Source organism: Ambystoma mexicanum, chromosome 6q (genome assembly GCF_040938575.1).
Source record: "Ambystoma mexicanum isolate Mex_15411 chromosome 6q, UKY_AmexF1_1, whole genome shotgun sequence".
NCBI lineage: Eukaryota > Metazoa > Chordata > Amphibia > Caudata > Ambystomatidae > Ambystoma > Ambystoma mexicanum.
In genome coordinates, this window is record NC_090937.1 from 1,628,236,344 (window position 1) to 1,628,252,339 (window position 15,996).

The window sequence follows — 15,996 nt, forward strand, 5'->3', positions numbered from 1 at the left end:
AAACCAACATACTGAAGAAGGTGAAACGTGTGGCTGCGCTCCTCACATGCTGAAGCAGCAGCAGCCCTTTCCCTGAAGCAAAGTTCCTTCATTCCTCCCTCCCATAACCCTTAGCAGGGGATTTATGGTAATTGAGTTGAGTTTCCAAACTGGCCCTTCCTTCCTTCCTTCCCATATCTGCCAGCTCGAGAAGGCTTGTTTTGTTGCACCTGGGAAGTAAAGTATCTATTTGCGAGAGAGAGAGAATGAGAGAGAGAGACAGAGAGAGAGAGACAGAGAGAGAAGGGGAAGGGGTGTTGGCAGTTAGGGTGTGAGCTAGAGAAATGAGGCCTGTCTGCAAAAGGCCATGGGATGGGAGTGCGTGGTTGCAGGTTGTTTGGCTTTGTAAGGCCTACTGCCCGCTTCACTCGAAACTGGGTCTAGGGTTGTCGGTTTGTAGGCTGTAAAAGCCCAGAAAAGCTCTTGTTCTCCAACCAGCAGAGTGGCGCAGCGGAAGCGTGCTGGGCCCATAACACAGAGGTCGATGGATCGAAACCATCCTCTGCTAACTTTTTTCAAATTATGTTTTTGTGTCATGGCATTAGGGCACAAAGAGCTGTAAGTGCCTGGATGCAATGTCATTCCTTGAACTTGCTGCCTCGTTCCACTCTTGCGCTAAATAGGAGAGGGTCCCAGCCCAGCCAACAAAATGCACTGTTCAATCAAACCAAACTTAAAACCAAGCTCCTTTTTTAAGGGGTCCCGGGGAAATGTTGGGCTGACCGGCAAGACCTCATGATGCGAACTGCTTCTGCGTCAAACGCAAGCTTTTTTCATTCCCAGCCAATGACTTATTCTTATTTCTAAAGGCCGCTCCATCAGATAGCCCAGACAGGCAGGCGTTGGTGGTATAGTGGTGAGCATAGCTGCCTTCCAAGCAGTTGACCCGGGGCCAACGCAGATCAAATCTTTAAATTGTTCAAAATGCATTTTTTGGAAATCAGACTCATGCTGAAAGCAAAGCTGACACACTTTTCGTGAAAATCAAAACCCCATCCAGGAAAGGTTCTTGCATCCTAGTTTCTGCAACTGTCTATTGGTGAGGGGATTGAAGCGAGCAGGGCTCCTGGCCCCTCCCCGACAAAGCCCTGACGAAGGCCTGACAAAGGCCTATTCGCCTTGCCCTGACGGGCCTTGGTCCCAGCAGGCCACCGAGCACAGCACCTCAGCCTATTAGAGTGAGGTTTCAGGATCTCTCTCATCCTGTAAACCAACATACTGAAGAAGGTGAAACGTGTGGCTGCGCTCCTCACATGCTGAAGCAGCAGCAGCCCTTTCCCTGAAGCAAAGTTCCTTCATTCCTCCCTCCCATAACCCTTAGCAGGGGATTTATGGTAATTGAGTTGAGTTTCCAAACTGGCCCTTCCTTCCTTCCTTCCCATATCTGCCAGCTCGAGAAGGCTTGTTTTGTTGCACCTGGGAAGTAAAGTATCTATTTGCGAGAGAGAGAGAATGAGAGAGAGAGACAGAGAGAGAGAGACAGAGAGAGAAGGGGAAGGGGTGTTGGCAGTTAGGGTGTGAGCTAGAGAAATGAGGCCTGTCTGCAAAAGGCCATGGGATGGGAGTGCGTGGTTGCAGGTTGTTTGGCTTTGTAAGGCCTACTGCCCGCTTCACTCGAAACTGGGTCTAGGGTTGTCGGTTTGTAGGCTGTAAAAGCCCAGAAAAGCTCTTGTTCTCCAACCAGCAGAGTGGCGCAGCGGAAGCGTGCTGGGCCCATAACCCAGAGGTCGATGGATCGAAACCATCCTCTGCTAACTTTTTTCAAATTATGTTTTTGTGTCATGGCATTAGGGCACAAAGAGCTGTAAGTGCCTGGATGCAATGTCATTCCTTGAACTTGCTGCCTCGTTCCACTCTTGCGCTAAATAGGAGAGGGTCCCAGCCCAGCCAACAAAATGTACTGTTCAATCAAACCAAACTTAAAACCAAGCTCCTTTTTTAAGGGGTCCCGGGGAAATGTTGGGCTGACCGGCAAGACCTCATGATGCGAACTGCTTCTGCGTCAAACGCAAGCTTTTTTCATTCCCAGCCAATGACTTATTCTTATTTCTAAGGGCCGCTCCATCAGATAGCCCAGACAGGCAGGCGTTGGTGGTATAGTGGTGAGCATAGCTGCCTTCCAAGCAGTTGACCTGGGTTCGATTCCCTGCCAACGCAGATCAAATCTTTAAATTGTTCAAAATGCATTTTTTGGAAATCAGACTCATGCTGAAAGCAAAGCTGACACACTTTTCGTGAAAATCAAAACCCCATCCAGGAAAGGTTCTTGCATCCTAGTTTCTGCAACTGTCTATCGGTGAGGGGATTGAAGCGAGCAGGGCTCCTGGCCCCTCCCCGACAAAGCCCTGACGAAGGCCTGACAAAGGCCTATTCGCCTTGCCCTGACGGGCCTTGGTCCCAGCAGGCCACCAAGCACAGCACCTCAGCCTGTTAGAGTGAGGTTTCAGGATCTCTCTCATCCTGTAAACCAACATACTGAAGAAGGTGAAACGTGTGGCTGCGCTCCTCACATGCTGAAGCAGCAGCAGCCCTTTCCCTGAAGCAAAGTTCCTTCATTCCTCCCTCCCATAACCCTTAGCAGGGGATTTATGGTAATTGAGTTGAGTTTCCAAACTGGCCCTTCCTTCCTTCCTTCCCATATCTGCCAGCTCGAGAAGGCTTGTTTTGTTGCACCTGGGAAGTAAAGTATCTATTTGCGAGAGAGAGAGAATGAGAGAGAGAGACAGAGAGAGAGAGACAGAGAGAGAAGGGGAAGGGGTGTTGGCAGTTAGGGTGTGAGCTAGAGAAATGAGGCCTGTCTGCAAAAGGCCATGGGATGGGAGTGCGTGGTTGCAGGTTGTTTGGCTTTGTAAGGCCTACTGCCCGCTTCACTCGAAACTGGGTCTAGGGTTGTCGGTTTGTAGGCTGTAAAAGCCCAGAAAAGCTCTTGTTCTCCAACCAGCAGAGTGGCGCAGCGGAAGCGTGCTGGGCCCATAACCCAGAGGTCGATGGATCGAAACCATCCTCTGCTAACTTTTTTCAAATTATGTTTTTGTGTCATGGCATTAGGGCACAAAGAGCTGTAAGTGCCTGGATGCAATGTCATTCCTTGAACTTGCTGCCTCGTTCCACTCTTGCGCTAAATAGGAGAGGGTCCCAGCCCAGCCAACAAAATGTACTGTTCAATCAAACCAAACTTAAAACCAAGCTCCTTTTTTAAGGGGTCCCGGGGAAATGTTGGGCTGACCGGCAAGACCTCATGATGCGAACTGCTTCTGCGTCAAACGCAAGCTTTTTTCATTCCCAGCCAATGACTTATTCTTATTTCTAAGGGCCGCTCCATCAGATAGCCCAGACAGGCAGGCGTTGGTGGTATAGTGGTGAGCATAGCTGCCTTCCAAGCAGTTGACCCGGGTTCTATTCCCGGCCAACGCAGATCAAATCTTTAAATTGTTCAAAATGCATTTTTTGGAAATCAGACTCATGCTGAAAGCAAAGCTGACACACTTTTCGTGAAAATCAAAACCCCATCCAGGAAAGGTTCTTGCATCCTAGTTTCTGCAACTGTCTATCGGTGAGGGGATTGAAGCGAGCAGGGCTCCTGGCCCCTCCCCGACAAAGCCCTGACGAAGGCCTGACAAAGGCCTATTCGCCTTGCCCTGACGGGCCTTGGTCCCAGCAGGCCACCGAGCACAGCACCTCAGCCTATTAGAGTGAGGTTTCAGGATCTCTCTCATCCTGTAAACCAACATACTGAAGAAGGTGAAACGTGTGGCTGCGCTCCTCACATGCTGAAGCAGCAGCAGCCCTTTCCCTGAAGCAAAGTTCCTTCATTCCTCCCTCCCATAACCCTTAGCAGGGGATTTATGGTAATTGAGTTGAGTTTCCAAACTGGCCCTTCCTTCCTTCCTTCCCATATCTGCCAGCTCGAGAAGGCTTGTTTTGTTGCACCTGGGAAGTAAAGTATCTATTTGCGAGAGAGAGAGAATGAGAGAGAGAGACAGAGAGAGAGAGACAGAGAGAGAAGGGGAAGGGGTGTTGGCAGTTAGGGTGTGAGCTAGAGAAATGAGGCCTGTCTGCAAAAGGCCATGGGATGGGAGTGCGTGGTTGCAGGTTGTTTGGCTTTGTAAGGCCTACTGCCCGCTTCACTCGAAACTGGGTCTAGGGTTGTCGGTTTGTAGGCTGTAAAAGCCCAGAAAAGCTCTTGTTCTCCAACCAGCAGAGTGGCGCAGCGGAAGCGTGCTGGGCCCATAACCCAGAGGTCGATGGATCGAAACCATCCTCTGCTAACTTTTTTCAAATTATGTTTTTGTGTCATGGCATTAGGGCACAAAGAGCTGTAAGTGCCTGGATGCAATGTCATTCCTTGAACTTGCTGCCTCGTTCCACTCTTGCGCTAAATAGGAGAGGGTCCCAGCCCAGCCAACAAAATGTACTGTTCAATCAAACCAAACTTAAAACCAAGCTCCTTTTTTAAGGGGTCCCGGGGAAATGTTGGGCTGACCGGCAAGACCTCATGATGCGAACTGCTTCTGCGTCAAACGCAAGCTTTTTTCATTCCCAGCCAATGACTTATTCTTATTTCTAAGGGCCGCTCCATCAGATAGCCCAGACAGGCAAGCGTTGGTGGTATAGTGGTGAGCATAGCTGCCTTCCAAGCAGTTGACCCGGGTTCGATTCCCGGCCAACGCAGATCAAATCTTTAAATTGTTCAAAATGCATTTTTTGGAAATCAGACTCATGCTGAAAGCAAAGCTGACACACTTTTCGTGAAAATCAAAACCCCATCCAGGAAAGGTTCTTGCATCCTAGTTTCTGCAACTGTCTATCGGTGAGGGGATTGAAGCGAGCAGGGCTCCTGGCCCCTCCCCGACAAAGCCCTGACGAAGGCCTGACAAAGGCCTATTCGCCTTGCCCTGACGGGCCTTGGTCCCAGCAGGCCACCGAGCACAGCACCTCAGCCTATTAGAGTGAGGTTTCAGGATCTCTCTCATCCTGTAAACCAACATACTGAAGAAGGTGAAACGTGTGGCTGCGCTCCTCACATGCTGAAGCAGCAGCAGCCCTTTCCCTGAAGCAAAGTTCCTTCATTCCTCCCTCCCATAACCCTTAGCAGGGGATTTATGGTAATTGAGTTGAGTTTCCAAACTGGCCCTTCCTTCCTTCCTTCCCATATCTGCCAGCTCGAGAAGGCTTGTTTTGTTGCACCTGGGAAGTAAAGTATCTATTTGCGAGAGAGAGAGAATGAGAGAGAGAGACAGAGAGAGAGAGACAGAGAGAGAAGGGGAAGGGGTGTTGGCAGTTAGGGTGTGAGCTAGAGAAATGAGGCCTGTCTGCAAAAGGCCATGGGATGGGAGTGCGTGGTTGCAGGTTGTTTGGCTTTGTAAGGCCTACTGCCCGCTTCACTCGAAACTGGGTCTAGGGTTGTCGGTTTGTAGGCTGTAAAAGCCCAGAAAAGCTCTTGTTCTCCAACCAGCAGAGTGGCGCAGCGGAAGCGTGCTGGGCCCATAACCCAGAGGTCGATGGATCGAAACCATCCTCTGCTAACTTTTTTCAAATTATGTTTTTGTGTCATGGCATTAGGGCACAAAGAGCTGTAAGTGCCTGGATGCAATGTCATTCCTTGAACTTGCTGCCTCGTTCCACTCTTGCGCTAAATAGGAGAGGGTCCCAGCCCAGCCAACAAAATGTACTGTTCAATCAAACCAAACTTAAAACCAAGCTCCTTTTTTAAGGGGTCCCGGGGAAATGTTGGGCTGACCGGCAAGACCTCATGATGCGAACTGCTTCTGCGTCAAACGCAAGCTTTTTTCATTCCCAGCCAATGACTTATTCTTATTTCTAAGGGCCGCTCCATCAGATAGCCCAGACAGGCAGGCGTTGGTGGTATAGTGGTGAGCATAGCTGCCTTCCAAGCAGTTGACCCGGGTTCTATTCCCGGCCAACGCAGATCAAATCTTTAAATTGTTCAAAATGCATTTTTTGGAAATCAGACTCATGCTGAAAGCAAAGCTGACACACTTTTCGTGAAAATCAAAACCCCATCCAGGAAAGGTTCTTGCATCCTAGTTTCTGCAACTGTCTATCGGTGAGGGGATTGAAGCGAGCAGGGCTCCTGGCCCCTCCCCGACAAAGCCCTGACGAAGGCCTGACAAAGGCCTATTCGCCTTGCCCTGACGGGCCTTGGTCCCAGCAGGCCACCGAGCACAGCACCTCAGCCTATTAGAGTGAGGTTTCAGGATCTCTCTCATCCTGTAAACCAACATACTGAAGAAGGTGAAACGTGTGGCTGCGCTCCTCACATGCTGAAGCAGCAGCAGCCCTTTCCCTGAAGCAAAGTTCCTTCATTCCTCCCTCCCATAACCCTTAGCAGGGGATTTATGGTAATTGAGTTGAGTTTCCAAACTGGCCCTTCCTTCCTTCCTTCCCATATCTGCCAGCTCGAGAAGGCTTGTTTTGTTGCACCTGGGAAGTAAAGTATCTATTTGCGAGAGAGAGAGAATGAGAGAGAGAGACAGAGAGAGAGAGACAGAGAGAGAAGGGGAAGGGGTGTTGGCAGTTAGGGTGTGAGCTAGAGAAATGAGGCCTGTCTGCAAAAGGCCATGGGATGGGAGTGCGTGGTTGCAGGTTGTTTGGCTTTGTAAGGCCTACTGCCCGCTTCACTCGAAACTGGGTCTAGGGTTGTCGGTTTGTAGGCTGTAAAAGCCCAGAAAAGCTCTTGTTCTCCAACCAGCAGAGTGGCGCAGCGGAAGCGTGCTGGGCCCATAACCCAGAGGTCGATGGATCGAAACCATCCTCTGCTAACTTTTTTCAAATTATGTTTTTGTGTCATGGCATTAGGGCACAAAGAGCTGTAAGTGCCTGGATGCAATGTCATTCCTTGAACTTGCTGCCTCGTTCCACTCTTGCGCTAAATAGGAGAGGGTCCCAGCCCAGCCAACAAAATGTACTGTTCAATCAAACCAAACTTAAAACCAAGCTCCTTTTTTAAGGGGTCCCGGGGAAATGTTGGGCTGACCGGCAAGACCTCATGATGCGAACTGCTTCTGCGTCAAACGCAAGCTTTTTTCATTCCCAGCCAATGACTTATTCTTATTTCTAAGGGCCGCTCCATCAGATAGCCCAGACAGGCAGGCGTTGGTGGTATAGTGGTGAGCATAGCTGCCTTCCAAGCAGTTGACCCGGGTTCGATTCCCGGCCAACGCAGATCAAATCTTTAAATTGTTCAAAATGCATTTTTTGGAAATCAGACTCATGCTGAAAGCAAAGCTGACACACTTTTCGTGAAAATCAAAACCCCATCCAGGAAAGGTTCTTGCATCCTAGTTTCTGCAACTGTCTATCGGTGAGGGGATTGAAGCGAGCAGGGCTCCTGGCCCCTACCCGACAAAGCCCTGACGAAGGCCTGACAAAGGCCTATTCGCCTTGCCCTGACGGGCCTTGGTCCCAGCAGGCCACCGAGCACAGCACCTCAGCCTATTAGAGTGAGGTTTCAGGATCTCTCTCATCCTGTAAACCAACATACTGAAGAAGGTGAAACGTGTGGCTGCGCTCCTCACATGCTGAAGCAGCAGCAGCCCTTTCCCTGAAGCAAAGTTCCTTCATTCCTCCCTCCCATAACCCTTAGCAGGGGATTTATGGTAATTGAGTTGAGTTTCCAAACTGGCCCTTCCTTCCTTCCTTCCCATATCTGCCAGCTCGAGAAGGCTTGTTTTGTTGCACCTGGGAAGTAAAGTATCTATTTGCGAGAGAGAGAGAATGAGAGAGAGAGACAGAGAGAGAGAGACAGAGAGAGAAGGGGAAGGGGTGTTGGCAGTTAGGGTGTGAGCTAGAGAAATGAGGCCTGTCTGCAAAAGGCCATGGGATGGGAGTGCGTGGTTGCAGGTTGTTTGGCTTTGTAAGGCCTACTGCCCGCTTCACTCGAAACTGGGTCTAGGGTTGTCGGTTTGTAGGCTGTAAAAGCCCAGAAAAGCTCTTGTTCTCCAACCAGCAGAGTGGCGCAGCGGAAGCGTGCTGGGCCCATAACCCAGAGGTCGATGGATCGAAACCATCCTCTGCTAACTTTTTTCAAATTATGTTTTTGTGTCATGGCATTAGGGCACAAAGAGCTGTAAGTGCCTGGATGCAATGTCATTCCTTGAACTTGCTGCCTCGTTCCACTCTTGCGCTAAATAGGAGAGGGTCCCAGCCCAGCCAACAAAATGTACTGTTCAATCAAACCAAACTTAAAACCAAGCTCCTTTTTTAAGGGGTCCCGGGGAAATGTTGGGCTGACCGGCAAGACCTCATGATGCGAACTGCTTCTGCGTCAAACGCAAGCTTTTTTCATTCCCAGCCAATGACTTATTCTTATTTCTAAGGGCCGCTCCATCAGATAGCCCAGACAGGCAGGCGTTGGTGGTATAGTGGTGAGCATAGCTGCCTTCCAAGCAGTTGACCTGGGTTCGATTCCCTGCCAACGCAGATCAAATCTTTAAATTGTTCAAAATGCATTTTTTGGAAATCAGACTCATGCTGAAAGCAAAGCTGACACACTTTTCGTGAAAATCAAAACCCCATCCAGGAAAGGTTCTTGCATCCTAGTTTCTGCAACTGTCTATCGGTGAGGGGATTGAAGCGAGCAGGGCTCCTGGCCCCTCCCCGACAAAGCCCTGACGAAGGCCTGACAAAGGCCTATTCGCCTTGCCCTGACGGGCCTTGGTCCCAGCAGGCCACCGAGCACAGCACCTCAGCCTGTTAGAGTGAGGTTTCAGGATCTCTCTCATCCTGTAAACCAACATACTGAAGAAGGTGAAACGTGTGGCTGCGCTCCTCACATGCTGAAGCAGCAGCAGCCCTTTCCCTGAAGCAAAGTTCCTTCATTCCTCCCTCCCATAACCCTTAGCAGGGGATTTATGGTAATTGAGTTGAGTTTCCAAACTGGCCCTTCCTTCCTTCCTTCCCATATCTGCCAGCTCGAGAAGGCTTGTTTTGTTGCACCTGGGAAGTAAAGTATCTATTTGCGAGAGAGAGAGAATGAGAGAGAGAGACAGAGAGAGAGAGACAGAGAGAGAAGGGGAAGGGGTGTTGGCAGTTAGGGTGTGAGCTAGAGAAATGAGGCCTGTCTGCAAAAGGCCATGGGATGGGAGTGCGTGGTTGCAGGTTGTTTGGCTTTGTAAGGCCTACTGCCCGCTTCACTCGAAACTGGGTCTAGGGTTGTCGGTTTGTAGGCTGTAAAAGCCCAGAAAAGCTCTTGTTCTCCAACCAGCAGAGTGGCGCAGCGGAAGCGTGCTGGGCCCATAACACAGAGGTCGATGGATCGAAACCATCCTCTGCTAACTTTTTTCAAATTATGTTTTTGTGTCATGGCATTAGGGCACAAAGAGCTGTAAGTGCCTGGATGCAATGTCATTCCTTGAACTTGCTGCCTCGTTCCACTCTTGCGCTAAATAGGAGAGGGTCCCAGCCCAGCCAACAAAATGCACTGTTCAATCAAACCAAACTTAAAACCAAGCTCCTTTTTTAAGGGGTCCCGGGGAAATGTTGGGCTGACCGGCAAGACCTCATGATGCGAACTGCTTCTGCGTCAAACGCAAGCTTTTTTCATTCCCAGCCAATGACTTATTCTTATTTCTAAAGGCCGCTCCATCAGATAGCCCAGACAGGCAGGCGTTGGTGGTATAGTGGTGAGCATAGCTGCCTTCCAAGCAGTTGACCCGGGGCCAACGCAGATCAAATCTTTAAATTGTTCAAAATGCATTTTTTGGAAATCAGACTCATGCTGAAAGCAAAGCTGACACACTTTTCGTGAAAATCAAAACCCCATCCAGGAAAGGTTCTTGCATCCTAGTTTCTGCAACTGTCTATTGGTGAGGGGATTGAAGCGAGCAGGGCTCCTGGCCCCTCCCCGACAAAGCCCTGACGAAGGCCTGACAAAGGCCTATTCGCCTTGCCCTGACGGGCCTTGGTCCCAGCAGGCCACCGAGCACAGCACCTCAGCCTATTAGAGTGAGGTTTCAGGATCTCTCTCATCCTGTAAACCAACATACTGAAGAAGGTGAAACGTGTGGCTGCGCTCCTCACATGCTGAAGCAGCAGCAGCCCTTTCCCTGAAGCAAAGTTCCTTCATTCCTCCCTCCCATAACCCTTAGCAGGGGATTTATGGTAATTGAGTTGAGTTTCCAAACTGGCCCTTCCTTCCTTCCTTCCCATATCTGCCAGCTCGAGAAGGCTTGTTTTGTTGCACCTGGGAAGTAAAGTATCTATTTGCGAGAGAGACAGAGAGAGAGAGACAGAGAGAGAAGGGGAAGGGGTGTTGGCAGTTAGGGTGTGAGCTAGAGAAATGAGGCCTGTCTGCAAAAGGCCATGGGATGGGAGTGCGTGGTTGCAGGTTGTTTGGCTTTGTAAGGCCTACTGCCCGCTTCACTCGAAACTGGGTCTAGGGTTGTCGGTTTGTAGGCTGTAAAAGCCCAGAAAAGCTCTTGTTCTCCAACCAGCAGAGTGGCGCAGCGGAAGCGTGCTGGGCCCATAACCCAGAGGTCGATGGATCGAAACCATCCTCTGCTAACTTTTTTCAAATTATGTTTTTGTGTCATGGCATTAGGGCACAAAGAGCTGTAAGTGCCTGGATGCAATGTCATTCCTTGAACTTGCTGCCTCGTTCCACTCTTGCGCTAAATAGGAGAGGGTCCCAGCCCAGCCAACAAAATGTACTGTTCAATCAAACCAAACTTAAAACCAAGCTCCTTTTTTAAGGGGTCCCGGGGAAATGTTGGGCTGACCGGCAAGACCTCATGATGCGAACTGCTTCTGCGTCAAACGCAAGCTTTTTTCATTCCCAGCCAATGACTTATTCTTATTTCTAAGGGCCGCTCCATCAGATAGCCCAGACAGGCAGGCGTTGGTGGTATAGTGGTGAGCATAGCTGCCTTCCAAGCAGTTGACCTGGGTTCGATTCCCTGCCAACGCAGATCAAATCTTTAAATTGTTCAAAATGCATTTTTTGGAAATCAGACTCATGCTGAAAGCAAAGCTGACACACTTTTCGTGAAAATCAAAACCCCATCCAGGAAAGGTTCTTGCATCCTAGTTTCTGCAACTGTCTATCGGTGAGGGGATTGAAGCGAGCAGGGCTCCTGGCCCCTCCCCGACAAAGCCCTGACGAAGGCCTGACAAAGGCCTATTCGCCTTGCCCTGACGGGCCTTGGTCCCAGCAGGCCACCGAGCACAGCACCTCAGCCTGTTAGAGTGAGGTTTCAGGATCTCTCTCATCCTGTAAACCAACATACTGAAGAAGGTGAAACGTGTGGCTGCGCTCCTCACATGCTGAAGCAGCAGCAGCCCTTTCCCTGAAGCAAAGTTCCTTCATTCCTCCCTCCCATAACCCTTAGCAGGGGATTTATGGTAATTGAGTTGAGTTTCCAAACTGGCCCTTCCTTCCTTCCTTCCCATATCTGCCAGCTCGAGAAGGCTTGTTTTGTTGCACCTGGGAAGTAAAGTATCTATTTGCGAGAGAGAGAGAATGAGAGAGAGAGACAGAGAGAGAGAGACAGAGAGAGAAGGGGAAGGGGTGTTGGCAGTTAGGGTGTGAGCTAGAGAAATGAGGCCTGTCTGCAAAAGGCCATGGGATGGGAGTGCGTGGTTGCAGGTTGTTTGGCTTTGTAAGGCCTACTGCCCGCTTCACTCGAAACTGGGTCTAGGGTTGTCGGTTTGTAGGCTGTAAAAGCCCAGAAAAGCTCTTGTTCTCCAACCAGCAGAGTGGCGCAGCGGAAGCGTGCTGGGCCCATAACCCAGAGGTCGATGGATCGAAACCATCCTCTGCTAACTTTTTTCAAATTATGTTTTTGTGTCATGGCATTAGGGCACAAAGAGCTGTAAGTGCCTGGATGCAATGTCATTCCTTGAACTTGCTGCCTCGTTCCACTCTTGCGCTAAATAGGAGAGGGTCCCAGCCCAGCCAACAAAATGTACTGTTCAATCAAACCAAACTTAAAACCAAGCTCCTTTTTTAAGGGGTCCCGGGGAAATGTTGGGCTGACCGGCAAGACCTCATGATGCGAACTGCTTCTGCGTCAAACGCAAGCTTTTTTCATTCCCAGCCAATGACTTATTCTTATTTCTAAGGGCCGCTCCATCAGATAGCCCAGACAGGCAGGCGTTGGTGGTATAGTGGTGAGCATAGCTGCCTTCCAAGCAGTTGACCCGGGTTCTATTCCCGGCCAACGCAGATCAAATCTTTAAATTGTTCAAAATGCATTTTTTGGAAATCAGACTCATGCTGAAAGCAAAGCTGACACACTTTTCGTGAAAATCAAAACCCCATCCAGGAAAGGTTCTTGCATCCTAGTTTCTGCAACTGTCTATCGGTGAGGGGATTGAAGCGAGCAGGGCTCCTGGCCCCTCCCCGACAAAGCCCTGACGAAGGCCTGACAAAGGCCTATTCGCCTTGCCCTGACGGGCCTTGGTCCCAGCAGGCCACCGAGCACAGCACCTCAGCCTATTAGAGTGAGGTTTCAGGATCTCTCTCATCCTGTAAACCAACATACTGAAGAAGGTGAAACGTGTGGCTGCGCTCCTCACATGCTGAAGCAGCAGCAGCCCTTTCCCTGAAGCAAAGTTCCTTCATTCCTCCCTCCCATAACCCTTAGCAGGGGATTTATGGTAATTGAGTTGAGTTTCCAAACTGGCCCTTCCTTCCTTCCTTCCCATATCTGCCAGCTCGAGAAGGCTTGTTTTGTTGCACCTGGGAAGTAAAGTATCTATTTGCGAGAGAGAGAGAATGAGAGAGAGAGACAGAGAGAGAGAGACAGAGAGAGAAGGGGAAGGGGTGTTGGCAGTTAGGGTGTGAGCTAGAGAAATGAGGCCTGTCTGCAAAAGGCCATGGGATGGGAGTGCGTGGTTGCAGGTTGTTTGGCTTTGTAAGGCCTACTGCCCGCTTCACTCGAAACTGGGTCTAGGGTTGTCGGTTTGTAGGCTGTAAAAGCCCAGAAAAGCTCTTGTTCTCCAACCAGCAGAGTGGCGCAGCGGAAGCGTGCTGGGCCCATAACCCAGAGGTCGATGGATCGAAACCATCCTCTGCTAACTTTTTTCAAATTATGTTTTTGTGTCATGGCATTAGGGCACAAAGAGCTGTAAGTGCCTGGATGCAATGTCATTCCTTGAACTTGCTGCCTCGTTCCACTCTTGCGCTAAATAGGAGAGGGTCCCAGCCCAGCCAACAAAATGTACTGTTCAATCAAACCAAACTTAAAACCAAGCTCCTTTTTTAAGGGGTCCCGGGGAAATGTTGGGCTGACCGGCAAGACCTCATGATGCGAACTGCTTCTGCGTCAAACGCAAGCTTTTTTCATTCCCAGCCAATGACTTATTCTTATTTCTAAGGGCCGCTCCATCAGATAGCCCAGACAGGCAAGCGTTGGTGGTATAGTGGTGAGCATAGCTGCCTTCCAAGCAGTTGACCCGGGTTCGATTCCCGGCCAACGCAGATCAAATCTTTAAATTGTTCAAAATGCATTTTTTGGAAATCAGACTCATGCTGAAAGCAAAGCTGACACACTTTTCGTGAAAATCAAAACCCCATCCAGGAAAGGTTCTTGCATCCTAGTTTCTGCAACTGTCTATCGGTGAGGGGATTGAAGCGAGCAGGGCTCCTGGCCCCTCCCCGACAAAGCCCTGACGAAGGCCTGACAAAGGCCTATTCGCCTTGCCCTGACGGGCCTTGGTCCCAGCAGGCCACCGAGCACAGCACCTCAGCCTATTAGAGTGAGGTTTCAGGATCTCTCTCATCCTGTAAACCAACATACTGAAGAAGGTGAAACGTGTGGCTGCGCTCCTCACATGCTGAAGCAGCAGCAGCCCTTTCCCTGAAGCAAAGTTCCTTCATTCCTCCCTCCCATAACCCTTAGCAGGGGATTTATGGTAATTGAGTTGAGTTTCCAAACTGGCCCTTCCTTCCTTCCTTCCCATATCTGCCAGCTCGAGAAGGCTTGTTTTGTTGCACCTGGGAAGTAAAGTATCTATTTGCGAGAGAGAGAGAGAATGAGAGAGAGAGACAGAGAGAGAGAGACAGAGAGAGAAGGGGAAGGGGTGTTGGCAGTTAGGGTGTGAGCTAGAGAAATGAGGCCTGTCTGCAAAAGGCCATGGGATGGGAGTGCGTGGTTGCAGGTTGTTTGGCTTTGTAAGGCCTACTGCCCGCTTCACTCGAAACTGGGTCTAGGGTTGTCGGTTTGTAGGCTGTAAAAGCCCAGAAAAGCTCTTGTTCTCCAACCAGCAGAGTGGCGCAGCGGAAGCGTGCTGGGCCCATAACCCAGAGGTCGATGGATCGAAACCATCCTCTGCTAACTTTTTTCAAATTATGTTTTTGTGTCATGGCATTAGGGCACAAAGAGCTGTAAGTGCCTGGATGCAATGTCATTCCTTGAACTTGCTGCCTCGTTCCACTCTTGCGCTAAATAGGAGAGGGTCCCAGCCCAGCCAACAAAATGTACTGTTCAATCAAACCAAACTTAAAACCAAGCTCCTTTTTTAAGGGGTCCCGGGGAAATGTTGGGCTGACCGGCAAGACCTCATGATGCGAACTGCTTCTGCGTCAAACGCAAGCTTTTTTCATTCCCAGCCAATGACTTATTCTTATTTCTAAGGGCCGCTCCATCAGATAGCCCAGACAGGCAGGCGTTGGTGGTATAGTGGTGAGCATAGCTGCCTTCCAAGCAGTTGACCCGGGTTCGATTCCCGGCCAACGCAGATCAAATCTCTAAATTGTTCAAAATGCATTTTTTGGAAATCAGACTCATGCTGAAAGCAAAGCTGACACACTTTTCGTGAAAATCAAAACCCCATCCAGGAAAGGTTCTTGCATCCTAGTTTCTGCAACTGTCTATCGGTGAGGGGATTGAAGCGAGCAGGGCTCCTGGCCCCTCCCCGACAAAGCCCTGACGAAGGCCTGACAAAGGCCTATTCGCCTTGCCCTGACGGGCCTTGGTCCCAGCAGGCCACCGAGCACAGCACCTCAGCCTATTAGAGTGAGGTTTCAGGATCTCTCTCATCCTGTAAACCAACATACTGAAGAAGGTGAAACGTGTGGCTGCGCTCCTCACATGCTGAAGCAGCAGCAGCCCTTTCCCTGAAGCAAAGTTCCTTCATTCCTCCCTCCCATAACCCTTAGCAGGGGATTTATGGTAATTGAGTTGAGTTTCCAAACTGGCCCTTCCTTCCTTCCTTCCCATATCTGCCAGCTCGAGAAGGCTTGTTTTGTTGCACCTGGGAAGTAAAGTATCTATTTGCGAGAGAGAGAGAATGAGAGAGAGAGACAGAGAGAGAGAGACAGAGAGAGAAGGGGAAGGGGTGTTGGCAGTTAGGGTGTGAGCTAGAGAAATGAGGCCTGTCTGCAAAAGGCCATGGGATGGGAGTGCGTGGTTGCAGGTTGTTTGGCTTTGTAAGGCCTACTGCCCGCTTCACTCGAAACTGGGTCTAGGGTTGTCGGTTTGTAGGCTGTAAAAGCCCAGAAAAGCTCTTGTTCTCCAACCAGCAGAGTGGCGCAGCGGAAGCGTGCTGGGCCCATAACCCAGAGGTCGATGGATCGAAACCATCCTCTGCTAACTTTTTTCAAATTATGTTTTTGTGTCATGGCATTAGGGCACAAAGAGCTGTAAGTGCCTGGATGCAATGTCATTCCTTGAACTTGCTGCCTCGTTCCACTCTTGCGCTAAATAGGAGAGGGTCCCAGCCCAGCCAACAAAATGTACTGTTCAATCAAACCAAACTTAAAACCAAGCTCCTTTTTTAAGGGGTCCCGGGGAAATGTTGGGCTGACCGGCAAGACCTCATGATGCGAACTGCTTCTGCGTCAAACGCAAGCTTTTTTCATTCCCAGCCAATGACTTATTCTTATTTCTAAGGGCCGCTCCATCAGATAGCCCAGACAGGCAGGCGTTGGTGGTATAGTGGTGAGCATAGCTGCCTTCCAAGCAGTTGACCCGGGTTCGATTCCCGGCCAACGCA

At 50.0% G+C, this 15,996-nt stretch overlaps 5 non-coding genes across 5 annotated transcripts; all 5 read left to right on the plus strand.

The window, feature by feature from the left end:
* Nucleotides 1–4,638: 4,638 nt before the first annotated feature.
* TRNAG-UCC (transfer RNA glycine (anticodon UCC)) lies at nt 4,639–4,710 on the plus strand. Its single transcript has one exon. It is a non-coding gene; the product is annotated as a tRNA-Gly (tRNA).
* A 2,442-nt stretch (nt 4,711–7,152) lies between these two features.
* TRNAG-UCC (transfer RNA glycine (anticodon UCC)) lies at nt 7,153–7,224 on the plus strand. Its single transcript has one exon. It is a non-coding gene; the product is annotated as a tRNA-Gly (tRNA).
* Nucleotides 7,225–13,408: 6,184 nt separating this feature from the next.
* Nucleotides 13,409–13,480, plus strand: TRNAG-UCC (transfer RNA glycine (anticodon UCC)). Its single transcript has one exon. It is a non-coding gene; the product is annotated as a tRNA-Gly (tRNA).
* A 1,187-nt stretch (nt 13,481–14,667) lies between these two features.
* TRNAG-UCC (transfer RNA glycine (anticodon UCC)) lies at nt 14,668–14,739 on the plus strand. The gene has a single exon. It is a non-coding gene; the product is annotated as a tRNA-Gly (tRNA).
* A 1,185-nt stretch (nt 14,740–15,924) lies between these two features.
* TRNAG-UCC (transfer RNA glycine (anticodon UCC)) lies at nt 15,925–15,996 on the plus strand. Its single transcript has one exon. It is a non-coding gene; the product is annotated as a tRNA-Gly (tRNA).